The sequence below is a fragment of the Carcharodon carcharias genome, chromosome 7 (genome assembly GCF_017639515.1).
Source record: "Carcharodon carcharias isolate sCarCar2 chromosome 7, sCarCar2.pri, whole genome shotgun sequence".
NCBI classification, from domain to species: domain Eukaryota; kingdom Metazoa; phylum Chordata; class Chondrichthyes; order Lamniformes; family Lamnidae; genus Carcharodon; species Carcharodon carcharias.
The window spans coordinates 182,679,032-182,702,891 of NC_054473.1; the positions used below are offsets into that span (position 1 = coordinate 182,679,032).

Here is a 23,860-nt window from a genome sequence, read left to right on the forward strand (position 1 = left end):
GCTCCGCAGGCGGGCTCGCACCCAGCCCGACCGAGCATGAAATGACGCGCGATGACATCGGCCGACGTCAACGCCCAATCGCGTGATAGTTCGGTTGACAGGCACCAGCCGACAATTAAAAGGCCTAGTAAGGCCATTAAGCTATCAATTGACTTTAATTTTTCACTGCCCGTTCAACCTAACTGCCATTGCATCTTTTTGGAAACCTCATCCACGGGCGGGGATGAGGTTTCCAAAAGCTAATACAAATAAAATAAAAACTTAATTTTTGAATTAAAAACATGTCCCTGCTCATGTGACAGAGTCATGAGGGGACATGTTTAATTACATTTTTCTGCTCTATTATTTTTTAAAATATCTTTTCATCTCCCTGAGGCAGGATTATTTAACACTCTCTCGTGCGCATGTGCAAAGTTTGTACTAGGCCTACTCACCCTCTTCCCCCTGCCCGCACAGGCAGTGCTCTGCGCTGCCGCTTGCCATCTCATGCTGAGCAGACCATAATTGATCCACCAGTGTGAAATCGCGGTGCTCTGTTGATTGCAGGCAGTAGTCGGCTTTCCGATCGCCACCCCCACCTCCGCCGATCCTGCACGCCAAGGGCAAAATTCTGCTCCAGGGATTTGAACATAAAATCTAGGCTGTCACAGCAATGCAGTGCTGAGGGAGTGTTAACTTTTGGGTGAGAAATTGCCCTCTCATGGTAGACAATAAAGATTCCCAGGAACAGTTTCAAAGAAGAGTTATTGTTGTTGTCCTGGCCAACATTTATCACTCAACCAATACCTAAAATAGATGACCTGGTCATTATCTCATTGGTTTGTGGGACCTTGCTTTGTGCAAATTGGCTGCTTTTTATCCTACATTGTGACAGTGACTACACTTCAATGGACTGAAGTCATGAACGGTGTTGTATCAATGCAACTTTTCAAAGATACTTGAAAATCGAGAGGTGATAGGGATGGCAGAACGTAAGACAATCACCATCACCAGGGAAAAGCTACTGGGAAAACTATTAGACCTAAAGGCTAACAAGTCCCCAAGACCTGATTGCCTGCATTCTAGGGTGTTACGAGAAGTGGCTGCAGTGTCAACATGGTTTTGTGAATGGGAAACCATGTTTAACTAATTTATTAGAGCTCTTTGAGGAAGTAACAAGCAAGGTGGATAAAGGGGAACCTGGGATGTTTGCTCTAACATCATTTGCCAATACATTGAACAGTGCCTTTGCCTACAAAGCCATTCAGAAACCTAACTCCCTCTATTTAACAAGCAAGGTGGATAAAGGGGAACCTGTACCTTTGATATACTAGAATTTCCAAAAGGCGTTTAATAAGGTGCCACATCAAACGTTGCTACACAAAATAAGAGCTCACAGTGTAGTGTAACATATTAGCATGGTTAAATGATTGGTTAGCTAACAGGAAGCAGAGAGTTGGGATAAATGGACCTTTTTCGGGTTGGCAAACTGTAACTAGTGGAGTGCCACAGGGATCATTGCTGGGGCCTCAACTATATGCAATCAACATTGATGATGGATGGTAGTTAAATTTGCTGATGACACCAAGATAGGTAGGAAAGTAAGTTATCAAAGAATTGACATAGGGATATCTAAGTGAGTGGGTAAAAAATTGGTCGATGGAGTATAACATGAGGAAATGTGAGCTTGCCCACTTTGGCAAAAAGAATAGAAAAGCAGTATACTACTTAAATGGAGAGAGTTCACAGGGCTCTGCAGTACAGAGGGATCTGGGTGTCCAGGTACATAAATCACAAAAGGTTAGGATGCAGGTGCAGAAGGTGATTAGAAAGGCAAATGGAATGTTGGTGCTTATTGCTAGGGGAATGGAATATAAAAGTCGGGAAGTTTTACCGCAGCTGTACAGGGTCTTGGTGAGACCCCATCCTGGAGTAATGTGTACAGCTTTGGTCTCCTTATTTGAAAAATGATATAAATGCGTTAGAACTAGTTCAGAGAAAGTTCACTCAACTCATTCCTGTGATGAAAGGCTTATCTCATGAAAAAAGGTTGAACATATTTGGCCTATACCCCGCGGAGTTTAGATGAATGAGAGGTGATTTTATTGAAACATATAAGATTCTGAAGGAACTTGATAGGATGTACACAGGGAGGATCTTTCCCCTTGTGGGGAGACTAGAACCAAGGGTTACAGTTTAAAAAGAAGAGGTTTCTCTTTTAAGACGAAGATGAAGAGATTTTTTTTTCTCTCAGAGGTTCGTTAGTCTGTGAAATTCTTTTCCCCAGAAAGCAGTGGAGGCTGGGTCATTGAATATATTTAAACTGAGTTAGATAAAATTTTCATAGACAAGGGAGTCAAGGGTTATGGGCTGCATAACAGAAAGTGGAGTTGAGACCATAATCAGATCAGCCATGGCCTTATTGAATGGCATAGCAGGCTCAAGGGGCCGAATGGCCTGCTCCTGTTCCTAAGTCCTTTGTTCCTATGTAAGAGCTTTGTTTTATTTTTATTTGAGAACTTTACTAATTAGATACAGATTCATGCAGAGTCTGTTTTCCAATTTTAATGAGATACTCAAACAAAGAGTTAAAGGCAACTGTGCAAGCCACAAGCAAGTTTGAAAAGCAAAGAGGGGATGAGGTACATCAAGAAATAATAATTGCACAAAACCACGCTTAGGTTTTAAAAGGCTGCAGCCGTCTGCTGACACTAATGGTTTAGCAAGTTAATCAAGTCAGTAGCTAAGCCATAAAGAAAGGAAGGTCGCGGGTTCAATCCCTGTTTGTGCTGAGTTAACTGATCTCGGCTAGGTCAGCAGGAGCAGAAATGGCCACAGTTGCTGCTCCTGATTGCTAATTCTTGAGTCTACTGGAATTGTGTGTGTACAGGTGCTGAGGTCTCATCATCCATAACCTCACTGACCTACATTGACTCTTGGTACCCCCAACATCTCCAAGCTAAAGCTCTCATGCCTGTGTCCTCATCCGAGGTGGGCTGCCTTGGTCATCAGATAGGTTAGAATACTTTTCGTCTGTGAACCATTGTCAAGGCCTAGGGAGCGGCTTCTCCAAGCACAGTATCCCCCTCTGAGCTCAAGACACATTGGCTGCTGAAGAAAATCAGCAAGGAAGGAAGGAAGAAATGGCAGGGAAAGATGAAAGACAATCCACTATATTCATTAATATTTACAATAGTCAATCACTGTTCAAGAGCAGTTTGCCAGCAAAGAAGGTGATCAGGAAGGATTCCTTTGGGGCTAGATTTTATGGTGCCAGTAGGACCATAGAAAAGTTGTAGTGCAGAAAGAGGCCATTCAGCCCATCATGTCTGTGTCAGCCAAAAAAGAGGAAAAAAAACTAGCCGCTCATTTTAATCCCACTTTCCAGCACCTGATATGTAGCCTTGCAGCATTTGAGATGCAGATCCAGGTACCTTTTAAATGAGTTGAGCATTTCAGCCTCAATCACCAACTCAGGCAGTGAATTTCAGATGCCCACCATCCTCTGGGTGAAAATTTTTTTCCTCATGTCCCCTCTAATCCTTCTACCAATCACCTTAAGTCTTTGCCCCTTGGTAATTGACCCCTCAGCTAGTGGAAACAAGTCTACCCTGTCTAACACATCTAGGTCACTCATAATTTTGTACACCTCAATTAGGTCACCCCTTAAACTCCTCTGTTCTAAGGAAAACAACCCCAGCCTATCCAATCTCTCCTCATAGCTACAATTTTCAAACCCTGGCAACATTCTTGTAAATCTCCTCTGTACTCTCTCCAGAGCAATATGTCCTTCCTGTAATATGCTGACCAGAACTGTACATAAGATTCCAGTTGTGGCCCAACCAATGTTTTATACAGTTCCATCACTACATCCATGCTTTTGTATTCAATACCCTGTCTAATAAAGGAAAACATCCCATATGCCTTCTTAACCAATTTGTCCACCTGTCCTGTCACCTTCAGGGGTCTGTGGACATGAACTCTGAGGTCTCTCACTTCCTCAACCCCTCTCAATAACTTCCTGTTTATTGAATATTCTCTTGCTTTGTTTGCCCTTCCCAAATACATTACCTGGCACTTTTCCAATTGGATTCCATTTGCCACTTCTCCGCCCTCTCAACCAAACCATTGATATCACTCTAGAGGTGACAGCTACCCTCTTCATTATTAAATACATGGCATAAAGCTGCTTCCCTCAGGGTGATTATGAAATGATGATCTCAATAGTAACTGTAAGTCTGTTATTTGATTTATGAATTCTAGCAGTAGGTCAGCTGCGAGACTCATCAGGCGTATTTCATTGTTTTTTTTAGATAAAAATAAACTGTTTTTATACTTCATGGATGCAAAAAAAAATCAACTATATGGCCAATTTTTGAATCATCTGCAAATTTTCCAAACATGCCTCCCACATTTAAGTCTAAATCATTAATATATACAAACAGCAAAAGCCCCAACACTGGACCCTTTGGGACACCATTGGAAACCATCTTACATTGATAAAATTATCCATTGACATTTACACTTTGTTCCCAGTCACTGAGCCAATTTTGAATCCAATCTGCCACCTTCCCCTGTATCCCGTGAGATCTCAGTTTTCCTGCCATTTGGGATCTTGTCAACGGCCTTACTGAAATCCATGTAGACAATGTTCACTGCACTACAATCATCAATCCTCCTTGTTACTTTCTCAAAAAATTGTATTAAGTTAGTAAGGTACGGTCTTTCCCCTAACAAAATCATGCTGACTGTCCCTGATCAGCCCATACCTTTCTAAATGACAGTTTATCATGTCTTCTCAGAATCGTTTCCAATAATTTGCCCACCACAGATGTCAGACTGACTGGCCTATTATTTTCTGGCCTATCTCTTGCACCCTTCTTAAATAATGGCACAACGTTCGCAGACCCCTGATCCTCTGGGACCTCACCTGAATCTCGTGAAAAATTATCCTTAGAGCTTCCAGTATTTCCTCCCTGGCTTCCTTCAACATCCTGGGATACAATTCATCTGGTCCTGGTGATTTATCCACCTCCAAGGATGCCAGTCCCTCCAGTACTTCCTCTCTCACTATGCTTATTGTATTTAATATTTCACACTCCTCCTCTTTATCTAGAATATCTGCATTAGCCCTCTCCTAAGTGAAGACAGAGACAAAGTACCCATTGAGAACCCCGCCCACATCTTCTGCATCAATACACAAGTTACCATGTATACCTCTGAAAAGGCCCGACCCTTTCCTTAGTTATTCTCTCGCTCTTAATGTACTGGTAAAACATCTTAGGATTTTATTTGGTTTTACCCTGCCAATATATTTTCATATCCTCTCTTTGCTTTCCTAATTTCCAGTTTTACTTCATCCCTGTACTTCCTATACTCTTCTAGGCTTCCTACAGTATTAAGTCTTTCGTGGCTGGCAAAAGCTTTCTTTTTCTGCTTTATCTTGGCCTGTAGGCTTCTGGAGAACCAGGGGGTTTTAGGTTTGGTGGTACCACCATTTTCCTTTGTGCCCGTAGAAACTAGCTTTTGAATGCCTTCCATTGATTTGACACGGTTTTTCCTGCTAATAGCTGTATCCAGTCCACTCTCGCCAGCTCACCTTGTAGCTTTGTAAAGTTTTTCTTCTCCCAATTCATAACTTTTACTCTTGTTCTATCTTTGTCTTTTTCCATAATGATGTCAAATCTAACTATATTATGGCCACCATCTCCAAAATGGTCTCCCACTGCTACTTCATCCACTTGCCCAGCTTCATTTCCTAAAATTAAATCTAGAATTGCACCACACCCCACCTCATTGGGCTTGTTATGTGTTGGCTAAAAAAGTTCTCTTGAGTGCAGTTCTAGAATTTTGCGCTCTTTATGCCCTTCACATTGTTCGTGTCCCAATTATTATTAGGGTAGCTGAAGTCCCCAACGATTACTGTCCTGTTGTTTTTGCACTCAGAAATCTGTCTACATATTTGCTCTTCTATCTCCCTTTCACTATTTGGGGGTCTATAGTACACTCCTAGCAATGTGGCTGCCCCTTTTTAATGTCTGAGCTCAACCCATTTGGTCTCATGTGATGCTTCATTTAGTATATCATCTCTCCTCACAGCTATAATCGATTCTTTGACTAATAATGCTACACCCCCAGCTTTTATATCCGTCTCCCTATCCTGCCTGAACACTCTATATCTAGGGATGTTGAGCTGCCATCTTTGCCCCTTCTTAAGCCAAGCTGCCAATATTGGAATGATATCAAGCTGCCATGTGTCTATCTGTGCCCTCAGCTCATCAGTTGTTTTTACTATGCTCCTTGCATTTACATATATAACTTTTAGCACTGCCAAATTCCTGTGCTGTACACTTCTTAACTTGAGCTGCTTCTGTCTTTCAGAGTCACTAATTCTCCACCTCCCGTTCCCTGCTCTGAATTTGCTCTCAGGTCCCCATCCCCCTGCCAATCTAGTTTAAACCTCCCACAACAGCGTTCACAGATCTCCCCACGAGGATATTCGTCCTAGTCCTGCTCAGGTGTAGACCATCTGGCTTGTACAGGTTCTACTTTCCCCAGAACCGGCCCAAATGTCTCAGAAATCTGATGCCATACCCTCTACACCAGCTTTCCAGCCACATGTTTAATCACTCAATTCTCCTATTTCTATACTCGCTTGCATGTATGACTGGGTGTAATCCTGAGACTACTGCTTTAGAGGTCCTGCTTTTTATCTCCTTCCTAACTCTCTAAAGTTTGCTTTCAGGACCTCATCTCCTTTCCTATCTAAGTCATTGGTACCAATGTGGACCGCAGCCTCTAGCTGATTATCCTCCCCCAGAAGAATGTCCTACTGCCACTCAGTAACATCCCTGACCCCAGCACCAGGGGGGCAACATACTCTCCTGGAATCAGGCCCACAGGCACAGAGACACCTGTCTGTTCCCCTTACAAATGAGTCTCCTATTAATATTGCTCTTCCCCTCTTCGTTCTCCCACCCCATAGAGCAGAGCTGCCAGTGGTGCCACAAATTTGGTTCTGGCTGCACTCCTCCGAGAAACCAATGCCCTCACCGGTATCCAAAAAGGAAAACCAATTGGTGAGCGGGATCCCAGGAGACTCCTGCACTACCTCCCTAATTTTCTTGGACTGCCTGGCGGCCACCTATTCCCTTTCTGCCTCCAGGCGCCTAACCTGCGGTGTGGCCACCTCCCTGAATGCGCTATCCATGTAGTTTCAGCCTCACGAATGTGGCACAGTGACTCCAGCCACTGCTCGGGCTTGAAATCTGGAGCTCAAGATTCTGCAGCTGGTGCCACTTCCTGCACATGTGGCCATCTTGGACACCGATTGTATCCACACCTACCCACATATTACAGGATACACATTCCACATGACCGAGCTGTCCTGCTATGGCTTCAATTTACTTCCCTTGCGGTAACTTTATTTTACTTTGGCTTACTTATGCAACTTATGGTGCGCCAATCCAAAAGGTGCGATGGGCTAACCAATGTCGCTGTGAAGGATTTGATGCTGCAAAACCAAGTAATGAACCAATGTCAATTTGGGCTAATTGCAAATTAGTTCTGGATTAATTACACTTTTAAATTTTATTACAGTATTTTCAGCCTTAAGGGGCCTCCTTTCAATTCATGATTACTTAATGAGGCAGTCCACACCATTTTAAATTTAATACAGGTTTTTAAAAAACATTTCTTGACACAAAATGTTATAAAAATCTGATAAGTCTCATTAAAAAGTAAAAACTTTGTTTATAGTATGACAGATCAAATGTTTTAAGTGGTATTTTTAACCTGATTTATCTGATCAATATTATTTGAGTTTTTTTTTAAACATGTTTACATTTTTAATTTTGTAAAGTTAATTATGTCTACTAAAAATGTGATTTTCCAATGCCTTTTTTAACTTAATTTTCCAACAACTTTTTACTGCACAAACCTTTCTCTATCATTTTTTTCTGGTTCAGTGACTGCACACAGTGCCTCAACAAAAACAAAATTACCTGGAAAAACTCAGCAGGTCTGGCAGCATCAGCGGAGAGGAACACAGTTAACGTTTCAAGTCCGTATGACTCTTCACCAGAACTAAGTAAAAATAGAAAAGAGGTGAAATATAAGCTAGTTTAAGGGAGTGGGGGGGTGGCGTGGGACAGGTAGAGCTGGATAGAGGGCCTGTGATAGGTGGGGATAGCCAAAAGATGTCACAGACAAAAGGACAAAGAGGTGTTGAAGGTGGTGATATTATCTAAGGAATGTGCTAATTAAGTGTAGAAAGCAGGACGAGCAAAGTACATATAAGCCCTAGTGGGGGTGGAATGGGTGAAGGGAAGGGATCGACATAGGCTAAAAGGTAGAGATAAAACAATGCATGGAAATACATTTAAAAATAATGGAAATAAGTGGGAAAAGGAAAATCTATATAAATTATTGGAAAAAAGGGGGATCGGAAAGGGGGCGGGGATGGAGGAGGGAGTTCATGACCTAAAACTGTTGAAATCAATATTCAGTCTGGAAGGCTGTAAAGTTCCTAGTCGGAAGATGAGGTGCTGTTCCTCCAGTTTGCGTTGAGCTTCACTGGAACAATGCAGCAGGCCAAGGACGGACATGTGGGCAAGACAGCAGGGTGGAGTGTTGAAATGGCAAGTGACAGGGAGGTCTGGGTCACGCTTGCGGACAGACCAAAGGTGTTCTGCAAAGCGGTCACCCACTCTGCGTTTGGTCTCCCAAAGTAGAGGAAACCACATTGGGAGCAGCGAATACAGTAGACTAAGTTGAGGGAAGTGCAAGTGAAATGCTGCTTCACTTGAAAGGAATGTTTGGGCCCTTGCATGGTGAGGAGAGGGGAAGTAAAGGGACAGGTGTTGCACCTTCTGCGGTTGCATTGGAAGGTGCCGTGGGAGGGGTTTGAGGTGTAGGGAGTGATGGAGGATTGGACCAGGGTGTCCCGGAGGGAACGATCCCTGCGGAATGCCGCCAGGGTGGTGAAGGGAAGATTTGTTTGGTGGTGGCATCATGCTGGAGTTGGCGGAAATGGCGGAGGATGATCCTTTGAATGCGGAGGCTGGTGATAAGTACATAATGTACACAATGCCTCGACTGCCTGCCATTTTTGCCTGAGCTAACCAACACTCAGGGCTTGATGGAAGCCCCATGCTAGGTTTGAATCTTCCCTCAGGGCAGCTGAAATTCTCGCCACCAGGAGCACAGCACACTCGTGCGGAGATTTACCCCATGTCCACGGCAAGTGCTGGCGCTGCACTTCCAACTGCAAAATCTGGGCCTTTACTTTCAAGTTGTTGTCACGCGTATCTAACATAGACAGAACTGTAGGCAGCTTTGATATGATATGTTCGGGATTATTTGGTCTTTTACTGAACTCTCAGTATGCAAAAAAAAAATCTTTAGATGCAACTAAATCCAGTGGTTGTGGGAAACATCCAGTATGCAAACAACCCTGAAAACTACACAAGTAGAATCATAAACTGGATACAGCCGAAGGAGGCCATACAGCCCATCTGTGGTGAATCTCTGCAAAAACAATTCACCTAGTGCCACTTTTTATATTATATATATATATATATATATATATACATACACACACGCACACACATATATGTATATATATATATACATATATATAGACAAAGTTAATGTCATATTATCCCTCTCAATATGCATTTGAGAGGCAACTAGGTATATACACGAAAGAGAAAGGATTAGAGGGACATGTTGATAGGGCGGAGACAAAGAGTCTTGTGTACAGCATAAACACTAGTTGATCCACATGGCCTGTTTCAGTACTGTAAGTTTTCGTTCCATGCCTAAATAATCTCTTCCAGCAAAACCGATAGATTGAACAGAGAATGAAGATGGCTGGCAATGATTGTCATTTAATCATTATATAAAGGACGCTGATTCAGAAGACACCACTGCGTCCATCAATCCCATTCTGGTAACAGCCTATGTACCATCTACCCATCATGGGCCCTCGTTTAATATTAAATTCTTCAGCAACACCGATGGTTGGGGATAAACCTGGTTGTATGTAAATGCAAGCTGTTGTTGTTCTCATACTGGCAGCAACGAAACCTAGAAAACTCTTGGTGAGAATCAGGGAAAATTGCCCCTGATAATTTATATCACATTAAATTTTATTTCAATGCAGTCCTGCACCCCTTTCGACCCTCCTCCGCTGACGTTATATTTGTGCTGCATTAAGGCTCACAGCCTGGCAATTGTGTTCTCTACTCTACTTCCCATGTTCCAAAGTGTTCCTGCCTGCCCACTCAGATTGAGATAAAAAATCTTGCATGACATCTTTCAAAGAAGAGAAAGTGGATTTCTTGCTGTGTTCTGGCCGACAGATATTCCTCAACCAAAACCCCCCAAAAACAGACAATCTGATCATTTAACTCATTGCTGATTATTGGATCTTGCTGAATGCACATTGGCTGCTGTGTTTTCTACATTACTGCTGTGTTTTCTACATTACAACAACAATTACACTTCAAAGATTCCTCATTGGCTGGTGATGCAATTTGGAACATCCCGAGGTCTCCCAGGTCACTATATAAGTTGGGCTCTGTACCAAAATAGCACCATGGGGTCTTTTACATTCAGCAGAGAGAGCCTCAGTTTGATATCTCATCCAAGATACAGGCCTCTCTGACAGTGCGGCACTCCCTTAGTACTGGAGTGTCAGCTTAGATGCTGTGTTCACATCTCAGTAGAGACTGGCAACCTTTTGGCTTCGAAGCAAATGTGTGACCAACTGAGCTGCAGCTGGCAAAGACATAAGCACCAGAAAGATTGTATGACTGAGTGAGCTACAAAATTTGAGTGTGTCTTTTCTGAAGCATTTAAATATTCTCCGTACATCACAAAACACTGCATAATTGTATGTCAGACAAAATAAGTCATTTTTCTGCACTCCATAGACCCCATAGACTGGTGGGTTGTGAAGTCCTGTGAAGCCGGGAGCTTAGATTAAGTAATGTCTGAGAGACTCCTTCATTGTCCTGAATACTTTCAGTGCAGCTTGTGAGTGGTTGGCGATAAAGAAATGTAACTCCCCTTTTGGCTCGTTCTCATTTCATTGCAGTCCTGGTGCTGTGATCCAGGTTCAGTGCCTTAATGCAAGCATGGGGATTCATACTAGTAACTGACTCTGCTTGTAGTCGAGACTGTTTGCTTTGCTCCTCCAAGGTTAAATCTATTTGGATGTTAAGACACTCTCATATTTGGTGAGGGGGCCCAGTGGGAGCGATCATCAAATAGATAGCCCTTCCATGACTTCTGTGTGTTGCTCTCTGTTGTGTATTTTGCTTGGAGCTGCCACTTCTATTGTGTGATTGGGACCCATGATTTTCATCACTTCTGACTCTATGTATTTATTGCCAAATAGAGACTCAACAACAGGTCGCAAGACTTACAGTAATGCCACATAGAGCTTACAGCACAGAAGCAAACCATTTGGCCCAACTATACCGGGGATTCTGTTCCACATGACTCCCCTCCCACCCTACGTCATCTATTCATACCTGCATATCCTTCTATTCCTTTCTCATGGTAGAGTAGAACTTGAATATTCCTGAAAAGAGAGATGTGCTGCCAAAGCTTTTTGTCTTCAATTAGCAATTTTTCTTGTGTTGCATAAATTGTTGTGATCATTTGAAATTTGGCATTCTTGCATTTGTCCTGATGAGTGCAAGACAAAAAAAGTTTCAGCAACATGCCTCACTTTTCAGCAACATTCATATTCCTTTCTTTTTCATGTATTTATCTAACTTACCCTTAAATACATCTGCACTACACACTTCAACCACTCTATGTGGGATTGTGCTCTACATTCTAACCCGCCTCCGAGTAGACAAAGTTCTCCAGAAATGCTTTTTGCATGTATTAGTGATGATCTTATATCTGGGTCCTTTAGTTTTAGATTCCTCCACAAGTGGAAACATCTCTGCATCCAACTGATGGTAAACCACGACAGTGATGGAATGAGATTTGAGAGACAGGACTGTGTGGTTGCTCATGGCCAGGCCTATTACATGTGAAGGAACGAGAGCTTAAGTTGGATAGCTCCTGTTGCAGTCTAAACAGGATAGTTTCAGCCTGAGTAGTTGAACTGCAAAATATCGTTCATCTCCAGGTCTACCTTCTTTCCAACATCCACTGAAACCATTATGAACACCACTGTCACATGCAAAATTAACTTTTTCAATTCCCTTCCAAACCACACTTAAGTCCAACTCATCCAGAATTCTGCCAACTGCATTCTATCTTTATGAAACTCCCACTCGCCCCTTATTACTGCCCTTGCTAATCTTTATTGGATCAATGTGCCTCAACCTATGGTTTCAAAATCCTTTGTTCAACATTAAAATCATTGCTCTCCAGTATAAAGCCCTTCATTGTTTTTATCCCTCCTAATTCTTTAAGCTCTGTGTCCCCACTTACACCTTTCACTCTTCCAGCTCTGGTCTACTGTTTCTTAATGGCATGTTAATGCAGCGTTAATCACAGAATCACAGAATTGTTACAGTGCAGCAGGAGTCCATTTGGCCCAATGTGTCTGCACAGGCTTGCTACTGAGCATTATGATTTAGTGCCATTTTCCTGCCTTTTCCCTGTAACCCTACAAATTGCTTCTGTTCAAATAATCACCCAATGCCCTCTTGAATTCCTCTTTTGAACCTGCCTCCACCACACTTCCAAGCAGTGCATTCCAGTCTCAAACCACTCACTGCGTGAAAAAGTTTTTTCTCAAATCACATTTTCTTCTTTTGCAAATTACCTTAAATCTGTGCCCTCTCGTTCTTGATCCTTTTACAAGCGGGAAGAATTTCTCCCTATCTACTCTGTCCAGCACCCCCCCCTCATGATTTTGAACATTTCTATCAAATCTCCTCTTAGCCGCCTTCTCTCCAAGGAGCACAGTCCCAACCTCTCCAATCTATCTTCATAGCTGAAGTTTCTCATCCCTGGAACCATTTTTGTGGACCCCTTCTGCACTCTCTCCACTGCATTCATATCCTTCTAAAGTACGATGCCCAGAACTGTACACAATACTTCAGCTAAGGTCTAATCAGTCTTTTATACAAGTTCAGCATAACCTCCTTGCTCTTGTCCTCTATGCCATTATTAATAAAGCCTAGGATTCTGTATGCTTTATTAAATGCCCTCTCCACCTGTCCTGCCACCTTTAATGACTTATGCACATATACACCCTGGTCCCTCTGTTCCTGCACACCATTTAGAGTTGTACCCCGTATTTTATGCTATCTCTCCATATTCTTCCTACCAAAATGCATCACCTCACACTTTCGACATGGAACTTCATCTGCCACCTATCTGCCCACTCCACCAACTTGTCAATGTCCTTTTGAAGTTCTACACTGTCCTCTTCACAGTTTACAATGCTTCCAAGTTTTGTATCATCTGCAAACTTTGAAATTGTCCCCTCCACACCAAGATCTAGACCATTAATATATCTCAGGAAAAGCAAGGGTCCCAATGCCGACCCCTGGGAAACTCCACTACAAACCTTCCTCCAGCCCGAAAAATATTTATGAATCATTTATTACTTATTGCCTTCCTATTACTCAGCCAATTTTGTATCCATGTGTGGCTATTGCCCCTGTTATTCCATGGAGACACATTCATTATTTTCCAATCTGATGAGACCTTTCCAGAATCTAGGGGATTTTAGAAAATTAAAACCAATGCATCTACTTGCTGAGATCTTTTGAGATCCTAGGATTCAAGCCATAAGGTCCTGGGGACTTGTCAGCCTTTAGTTCTAATAGTTTTCTTAGTGCCCTACCCTGGTGATAATAATTGTTTTAAGTTCCTCCCCACTTTCACCTCCAGATTCGCTATTATTTCTGAGATGTTATTTGTATCCTCTACAGTGAAGACAGATGCAAAATATTCATTCAATTCATTCACCATTTCCTTATTTGCCATTATTAATTCCCCAGACACTCTCTAGAGGACCAACACTCACTTTACATACTCTTTTCCGTCTTAAAAACCAGAAGCTCTTACTATTTGTTTTTATGCTTCTAGCTAGTCTTCTCTTGTACTCTAATTTCCCCCCCCTTATTAATCTTTTAGTCATTCTTTACTGTTATTTATATTCTGCCCAGTCTTCTGACCTGCCACTCATCTTTGCAGAATTATACAATTTTCCATTTTTTCTTCAGCCACACACTGAAGCCTCTGGCTCTCTCGGCCCGACTGTCCACATTGGTTCGAAAATTGATGTACTGGTTAGCCCTCCAGAAGAGGGCCTCTGCTACTAACTTGGTGCAGTGATGTGTGGTGGATTAGGAGATGCCATACCTGCCTCCAGTGAGCCCCTGGAAAGAGCGCGAGACGTAGAAATGCTGCGCCAACGTAACCTTGACGCCCACTGGCATCAGACACCCACAATGTAATCTGAGCTCACTTCCTCCGCTATCACAGCACACAGATTGATCACAGCCTTTCAGAACGTGCACAGTCTTCAGTGGCACTGCCAATCTGATACTTGGACTTGTTCATCTGTTGTCTGTACACCTTGGCTACTGAGTACCCTGTTGCCACACCGGTCTCTGTGCCTGGTCCCCTCTGCAGCCTTCTGCCACTTCCCATCATGAGGCTGCCCCTGCAGGTGACCATGAGGTTGCTACTGTTTGCCCCACTCCTCTCTCTTAGGTTCTCCTCCTTGCAGGAGGAACCTCCACCAGAATGCATACTGCCATGCCATCTGGGCACTGCCACTATCATGGGGGCCTTTCCAATGGATGCTGAAATGCCACCGAGGGCACAACCAGCCCCCCCATCCCCCACCACCCCACCTCCTAGACCCCTCTCCAATAAGCCCTCTGCCAGGAAGAAAAGCTATTCAAGGAGGCCCCAAGCCTAAACAAATGGCTGCCCTACTCTTTGCCTGCAATGAAAGGGAAACAACTCAATGAATGGCTGCTGAGAGCAGCTTATCTGGTGGGGGAAAGACAATGACCATGAAGGTTGTGCTCCCAGGATGAGGCTATCCCATTGTACTCTGGGTGTGCTGACGCCTGTGATGTCCCTGAACGTGGATACTCAGCTGCAGAATTTGTGGTCTTGGGGGACTGTGTTCGCGCTTTTTAAGAAACACTAACCGTTGCTGCCCATTGCCACCTTTAAAAGCTGCCTAGGCTCTGACAACCCCAGACACTGTGCGCTCGTCGCAATATTCAAAGGGGCTCATAAAATCGCTTTCAATTGCCCCCTCAATCATCTTTAATTACCTCCCTAGTGCTCATTTTGAAATTGTGATGGGAGTCCTCAGTCGACTTGCTGTCGGAGGAACAACCCTGTGCCATCGTTGGGTCATGAGGACTTGAAACGTCAACTGTACTCTTCTCCGCCGATGCTGCCAGACCTGCTGAGTTTTTCCAAGTATTTCCAACCCTGTGCCATCTCCTGCTATTTGATTCACACAGCCAAATATCTACCTAAATGACAGCATAACTCCAGGGTCCCCCGAGCTTGTAAACTGGACTCTGCACATGCCCCACATGCCTTTCGCCAATCATTTGACAACAACAACTTGTATTTTGATAGCACCTTTTAACATCGTAAAGCATCCCAAGGTACTTTACAGGAGTGCTTTCAACAATCTGACACTGAGACACAAATGGATATACAATGGCACCTGACCAAAAGCTTGCTCAATAAGGTAGGTTTTAAAGAGTGTCTTACAGGAGGAAAGAGAGGTGAACATGTTTTGGGTAGAAATTCCAGAGCTTAGGGTCTTGGCAGCTTGCTGGGGCAATTAAAGTTGATGGTGCTAAGAGGTCTGAATTGGATGAGGTTAGGTACCTTGGAGGGCTGGAGGCAATTCCAGAGGAAGGGAGAGATGAGGCCCTGGAGGGATTTGAAAACAAGGATGAGCATTTTAAAGAGTGAGGCACTGATTAACTGGGAGTCTAGGTCAGTGAGCAGAGGGGTGATGGGTGAAGGGGACTTGCCGTGAGTTAGAATAGGCTGGGGCAGCCGGGTTTTGGATAAGTAGAACCGATGGAGAAAGAGGTCACTACAAATCAAAAAGCTGTTTTTTTTTCACAGAATATATGTGACTTAATAATAGCATCCTAGAATTCCTTAAACTTCTGGAGCACTTCTCTTAAGACACTACATTATTAAAAAGATACTACATTATCTGAAACAGTGGAAAGAATATTCAGTTTTAGTTTCATTTTCCTACCGATCAGCTTCCACCTGATGTATCTTAATTCCCTGTAAAGCCAAGTCCTCCTTTGAAAGAAAAACAGAACATGCTGGAAAAACCCAGCAGGCCTGAGACCATCTGTGGAGAGACAAATTAAGTTAACGTTTCGAGTCCGTATGACTCTGCGTGGGTCATACAGACTCAAAATGTTAACTTTGTTACTCTCTCCACAGATGCTGGTGAGGCCTGCTGAGTTTTTTCCAGCATTTTCTGTTTTTGTTTCAGATTTCCAGCATCCGCAGTATTTTGCTTTTATCCTCCTTGGATGGACTCTGTTAGGTCTGCCTGATCCCCCCACCCCCACAAGATGGGTTTTTTCCTCTCCTTTTTGTTAATTCTGACCCTGGGAAGCAGAAGATCATCCTAAAGGCCAGTCCTGCAGAACACAAATAAGTCAAGTAAGTTCAACTGGAATGGGCTTGAATGATCAGTAAAATGCTACCCTATCTGAATCCTAATCTAGATCTCCAGCTCTGCTGCCCTAGGATTGAAATGTCTGGAGAGCTAAGTTTAGTTCAGTAGTTGCATTTTTGACATAGGAACATAAGAAAAAGGAGCTGGAGCAGTCCATTTGGTCCTTTTAGCTTGCTCTGCCATTCGACAAGATCTTGGCTGATCTTTTATCTCAACTCCATCTTCCCACAGTATCCCATATCTCATAGTGTTCCCTTAGTGCGACTTCTGTCTTGAATATACTCAACGATTGATTTTCCATAGCTGTCCGAGGCCAAGAGTTCCAAATATTTTGGACGTAATCATATCCCAAGGCATGGATGGAGACATGGTTCGATATCCGGAAGTGTGGCAGGAACATAGAGAGGTATGTTCCAATTTGAAATTTAGAACCACGTTCCAAACTTACGTACATTTTCCCCTAAACATTTCCTTTTCCATCCCCAGGTTTTGGATTTAGATTTTTGGGTGCGGACCCTTCTGTTCTGGAGGCTAAGCCCGGTGGCTGATGGGATAGTTGGCGTGATTCCTGCTGGACTGCAGGACAGCTGAACTTGTGCAATTTCCTGCTTTTCAGCTCATTAATTACGCATCCGCGAGGAGTTGGGCGAATTTTGTGGTGGGTACGGGCAGGAAGTCTCTCGCGCCATTTCCTCATGGGATGAAAGGCCCTGCCACCATATTTAAATGGAGCCCGGACAAACGTTCACTCGCTGCAGGCCAGGTCCTGCAGGGAGGAAGTGCGCGAAGGCTCTGACACCTTCAGCCCCACATTTCAGTGAAGCCTCCTTGGAGGTTCTCCTCGAAGGCCACCAGGAAAGGTGGGAGGTCCTCCTTCCGAGAGATGGGAGCAGAAAGCCCTCGCAGCTGGCCACATCAGCCTGGGAGGAGGTCGCTGGGGAGGTTAACATGCATGGGGCCCAAAAAACGGACTGCTCCACAGTGCAGAGAATGCATGAATAATCTGCTGTGCTCCACCAGGGTAAGTGAATCTCCTACTCACTGCATAAGGACATCAGGCAGTCTAACCACTGGCAGACGGGACATCAGAGCTGAATGTGCACCAGCCACTTTAAGCTCACCATCTCATGTAAGTCCCTACACAAACGGCATTGCAATCCCTTTCTGGGGAGGGCTCAGCAGAGCCAATGGGCATGCATGCTTCTGAACTGCTCTTTCATCCATTAGATTCCCCGTTCATGGAGGAGATGGTGGCATAACAGCAATGTCACTGGAATAGTAATCCAGAGACCCAGACTAATGCATGGGTTCAAATCTCACCTCATCAACTGGTGGAATTTGAATTCAGTTAATAAATATGGAATATAAAGCTGGTCTCAGTCATGGTGACCATGAAGCTTTCATCGATTGTTGTAAAAACCCATCTGAAGGAAATTTGCCATCCTTAGCTGGTCTAACCTACATATGAGTCCCGACTCACAGCAATGTGGTTGACTCTTAACTACCCTCTGAAGTGACCTGGCAAGGTTAGTTCAAGGACAATTAGGGATGGGCAACAAATGCTGGTCTTGCCAGCAACACCCACTTCCAGGTGACAGGCACTGTTGAATTAAGCACCTAAAGCACTTATAAAGAGTGATCTCCAATACCAGTGGGCACCACAGGGGCTGAAGTACATCATTTGCTCCTGAAATGATCATTTAACTTGGTAAGGCTCGTTTAATTTTTTTCTTTAGTTAAATGCCCCTTAGGGGATAGCAATTGGTTCAATTGGCTTTTCTGTATTGTTTTCACTGGTACTCAAAAGAGTACAGAGACCAGTTACCATGCCCTTTAAAGGGCTATCAATTGGTTTGATTATTTTTTTTAATTGGCCATTTGTTTAATGCAGTAAATCAGTAGTCAAAAGAATATAAAGAGACACCTCTGTGACTGGTGGGCACCATGTGGGCTGGAGTGCTTCATTAGCCCCCAAAACCACATTTTGATTTAGTAAGATAAATTTCCTTTGGCGTTTTGGTTCTGTTACAGTGCCCCTTTAAGGAGCCATCACTTCAATTTAATTTGTTAATTTGTCCATTTGTTTTGCTCAAAATAGCATAAAGAGAGACCTTCCATGACCAGTGGGCACTGTGGGGGCTGGAGTGTTTCATCCGACCCCAAAACAATATTTTAATTTAGTTAGATACATTTCCTTTGGAGTTTAGTCCTTTTGTAACTGTGCCCCTTTAAGGGTTATAGCCTTAACTTAATTTGCTAAATGTTTTTTTCACCCCCTTGTTAATTTGGCCTACCAAAAGAGTATAAAGAGAGACAGCTGGGACACCGGAGTTGTAGATAGAAAGCAGACTTATGTAATGCTGTGTTCTGTAAATAAACCTATTATCAAGAAAAGGATTTGTGTTTAGTTTCATGCTTCACCATCTGGTTTGGGATCCAATTAACACTACCCATTATTTTCTTCCTCTGCTTGTACTCTCATGAATTTAGATGGCTGAGGGATAATCATAACAAGATGTTTAAAATGATAAAGGAATCCAGGAGCATAGGTGCAGAGAAATCATTTCCTCTCGTGGGGAAATCCAGATCAAGGGGGCACAATGTTCAAATTACAGGTAGAAGAAATCCAAAACCCTGTCTCCCTGCAGTGCTGTAGCAAGTTAAATTTTCAACTTTTTTCCAGTTAGAAAATAATATCAAAGGATATGGAACATAGGTGAGTAAGTTAATTTGAGATCAGCTGTGATCTCGTTGAATGGGATAACCTCAAGTTGGAGGGGTTGAAGGACTGCCTCCTGTCAACTTTATCACTGCCGGTAGATCCTTAAGCTATCTTGCTGCTGTACATTCGAACTTCCTGAAAACCTTGCCTTCTTGTTTTACCCTTCCCTAGCTTCACCAGCATCCTTAAACCTACCCCTTTTGATAAGTTGTGAATCATCTGCCCAGATTGTCCTCTTGCTCCTACTTGTGTCCATATCTGGACCGTGAGGTTCCTGGAAATATTTTTGCTGTTCAGGCATCATTGGGGATCTGCCTCAAGAGTGTCTGAGATATGCAATGCTTGATTGCTCAGTGATAACAAATGATTCCAACCTTTGTTCCTCTAAAGCCAGTTTCATTTTTTGCCAGATACTCTCAAAGCCCATCTCCCCAGGCTTGGTTAAGAGTAGCATCATGAATGATTCTCCTCCCCATTATCCAAGCCATTGAGGTTAATGTATTGCATCCAATCACAGACTCAATGACCTGAGTTCACTCAACACAGCAGCAAAGAAAAGGAAGGCACTGGAAAATGTGATGGCGGGAGGTGCAGATAAAACCAGGCTTTGGTTATAAATGAAATTCTTTAGCAATAACTAAGCCATTGATACTGAAAAGCTCAACATGCAAACATTTATTTTGAAACTGTTTGTTTTATCCCCCTGAAGCCATGACTTTTTGTCAGCCAGGATCAATTGACTGAAGTGTCATCACTATAACCCCAGCTAAAAGCTGCAGCGCATTCATAGTCTCTTGGGAACTAACAGTTTTTGATATCATAAAAAAAGGAGATAAAATGTTTTTCAAGGGAGCATTGTGCTCTCTCCTACCCCACCAGTATAAATATTGGTCTGGGCTTTGTATGCTATACACCCTCAAACCTATAAAGGTTTGTAGCATATAATATATCCTGTGCAAGAAACTTAATTAAGTATTGACCATTTAATGATTTTAATTTGTTCACATCCACCAGTCACATAAAAGTCACAGAGAATGTGTTGTAAGGGGCTGCCCTTTCTGAAGGTTCTGTTCTAATTGTCCTCTCTCCTGTTTTCTTTGCCGATGATTTCCTCTGTGATTTTGGGTGCAGAGCATCCTATATTAGTTACATAACAGTCACTGCAGTGAAACAACAGCGGCAAGCTTTGGGCCACTTTTATTTGAACAGCAATTGGTAAAACTGCATTGGGTGTTGCAAAAGCCAACAGAGATTGAGAGGGAGGTGCAGCACGGAGCAGGGGGAGAGGGATGGAGGAAAAAAATGGGAGATTGGGCTGAAAAGGAAGGGAAGGTGGACTGAGGAAGGAATTAGCAGAGAAAGAATGAAAAAGGGTAGGAAGAAAACCACAACAACTTGCATTCATCCAGCGTCTTCACCACAGCAAGATATCCCAAAGCACTTCATGGGAATGTGATAAACAAAAGAACTGACACTGAGCTAAAGAAGGGATTATGACAGGTGATCAAAAGCTCGTTCAAAAGGGACAGGATTTAAGGCATGTCTCAAAGGAGGGGATAGACAGAGAGGTTTAAAAGGGGGAATTAGGGCCCGGGGTCTAGCTGGCCGAAGGCACAGTGGTGGGTGAATGAAGAGAAAATGAAAGAGAGGACATGAAAGAGAAAATGAAAGGAAGAAAGCATGGAAAGGAGAGCAGTAGTTCAGAGGAAGGAGACAATGGAAAAAAAAAATGAGGGAAAGGAAGCAAGAGACTGAGGGCGAGAGAATGAAAAAGATTTACACTGGTTGTTTATTGCAGCTCATGCTGGATGTGCTTGAGATAATTTTCTTTTTGCACTGCTGGAATCTTTGCCAAGGAGCTGTGGGTTGCAATTTCAGTAAATACTTTAAAAAAGGCAAATCCACAGGCTAAAACGTCTGCCTGCAATCATTTTGGCGGAAGATTAGAAATGATTAAAAAGCATTATTTCAGCTCCCAGTGATTTGTACAACCATAGCAAAATTACAGTCAATATTTACAGCTCGAGGACAACTTCCAGTCCAGGGAACTGCTGGCAGGAGAGAGTTTGTGCAGATAATTAAAACGTGAAGAGCCTGAGAGTGTTACACGGTTGACTCCACAGCAAAAACGTGAATCTTTTTTTTTACAGCAAGATACTCAGCCTAAGGAAAGGCCATGCACCAGATTAAACAAATTCTTTGATGGATAGATGTAATCGTAACTAAATTCATTGGGATCATGGTAATTTTTACATAAAGTGTGTTTTTTTAAAAAATAAATAAATAACCATTTTCCAGATTGTATATTAGAATGGATCTGGAAGGTTACTGAGTAAAACTATGACTCTGTCTCCGTCTGTGAGATGTTTTCAAAGCCAGCCCAGACTGGCGCATGGACTGTGGTAGTAAGGCTCTTATGTGAAATGAGCTTTGAATGCTATGGATAGAAATATTGGCCAGGCTAATCCATTACTGCCTGTTTTATGCCTCCTACCTAATTGGAATGTTTCCCCCACCCACCGGCCTTCATTCACCCACTCTTATGAATCATCTTTCCCCATTATTCTTTTCCACAACATCAAAACTGTGAATTTTCACCACCCTCAGTAGCCATTCCCACCAGCTGTTAAAACCTCTTCTTCCATTGCCTTTATACCCACTTCATTGGACAGGAGTCTTGCTCCAGCACGGCGGACCCTTTTTACCCTTCTCCAGTGTTACCCCTCCACCTGGGCCCCTAGCTCTGACCTCTTACCCTTGATAGAACGTTTCACTGAGAGCTGCTGGTATGGTACCGGCTGTCTCAATTTCTCTGCTCCCCTCACTCACTCTAAATTTCCTTGCTCTTAACTTGCTGCACTCTTCTCTCAGGTCCAACCCTAGCATTATCATCAAATCTGTTGTTGTTCGGCATAATGACCTCTATCTAACCATGAACCAACTCGCTGACATATCCTCCTACCTCCCTCTGAACCACGACACCACCATCAAACATCAAACCATAATTTCCAGGACTGTCACTGACCTCATCTCCTCTGGAAATCATTCTTTCATGGCTTCCAATCTCAAAGGCCCCTTATCCCAAACAGCCCACTTCTACATCCTGAAAGATCCATAAGCAGGATGGCCCTGGTATACTCATTTGTTTCAGCCTGTTTCTGCCTCACTGATTTTTTATTCCCTCTCCCGGCTCTACGTTTTTCCCCTTGTTCAGTCTCTTCCTACCTACATCCAGACCCTTCTGATGCCCTTCATCATTTTAACAGCTTCCAGTTCCCTACTCCTTTTCACCATGGATCTCCAGTCCCTCTGCACCTCCAGCCCCCACCAGGATGGTCTCAGAGCTCCATAAACTTTGAACGGAGGCCCAACCAATCACCATCCACCACCACACTCCTCCCCTGGCTGAACGTGCTCTTCTCCTTTAACTCTGCTCACTTCCTCGAAATAAAAGGTGTTACAGGATATCTGTTTGAGTCCAAGCTATGTCAGCCTTTTTGTGGGATATATGGAAATTCTTTGTACCAGCCCTACTCAGATGAAGTTCAACACAAATAGGTGTGAGGTCGTACATTTGATAGGAAGAATAGCGAGGTCACTTATTACTTGGAAGTTGCAAATCTAAGTGGGGTAGCGGAACAAAGAGATTGCAGACTAAAAATAGACTAATTACTAAATGTTCAATCTCTGACACTTCCTTCCCTTTCTTGACTTTTGGGTCTCCATTTCTGGAGATAGGCTATCAATCAATATTTAGTGTAAGCCCACTGACTCCTACAGCTACCTCGACTATGCTTTCTCACACACAGCTTCCTGTAAGGACTCTATGCCATTCCCTCAGTTTCTCTGCCTCTGTTGCATCTGTTTGAATGATGTAACCCTCCATAGTGGCGCTTCAAATAAGTCTTCTCTATTTACTCAGTCGAGGTCCCCCCTCCCCCCACCATGATTGACAGGGCCTTCATCAAGGCCTGTCCCTTTCCCAAACTTCTGCTTTAGCCCCTTCCCCTCCCTCCCAGATCCATGATAGGGTTCCCCCCAATTCTCACCTTCCACGCCACCAGACTCTGTATTCAACAGATCAGCCTCCACCAATTTTTCCCACTTCCGGACTGATGCCTCCCACAAACAAATCTTCCCCGCCCTTCTTCTTCCAAAGGAATCAATCCCTCCATGATAGCCTGCTACACTCCTCAGTCACCCCTTCCCTGTAAAACTTACCTCTTCACCTCCTCCCTTCTTACTGTCCAAGGGCGGAAACGCTCCCTCCAGGTGAAACAGCGAATTATGTTTACTTCTTTTAATTTAGCATATAGCACTTGCTGCTCATGATGTAGCCTCCTGTACATTGGGGGAGACCAAACACAGATCAGGTGACCATCTTTGTGGAATCCTGCACAGAAGGGGAGGAAGAAGAGTGGAAGAGCGATAGTGATAGGGGGTTCAATCGTCGGGGAAAGTAAACATGACTCCAGGGCGATAAG

General features: G+C 43.4%; 1 protein-coding gene and 1 non-coding gene across 3 annotated transcripts in view; one reads left to right on the forward strand and one right to left on the reverse strand.

Moving 5' to 3' along the window:
* Positions 1-23,860, reverse strand: part of cdh8 (cadherin 8) — a 270,165-nt gene that overhangs the window by 156,941 nt on the left and 89,364 nt on the right. The gene's annotated exons all lie outside the window — the stretch shown is intronic.
* Positions 14,957-15,117, forward strand: LOC121280631. The gene has a single exon (XR_005943670.1). It is a non-coding gene; the product is annotated as a U1 spliceosomal RNA (small nuclear RNA).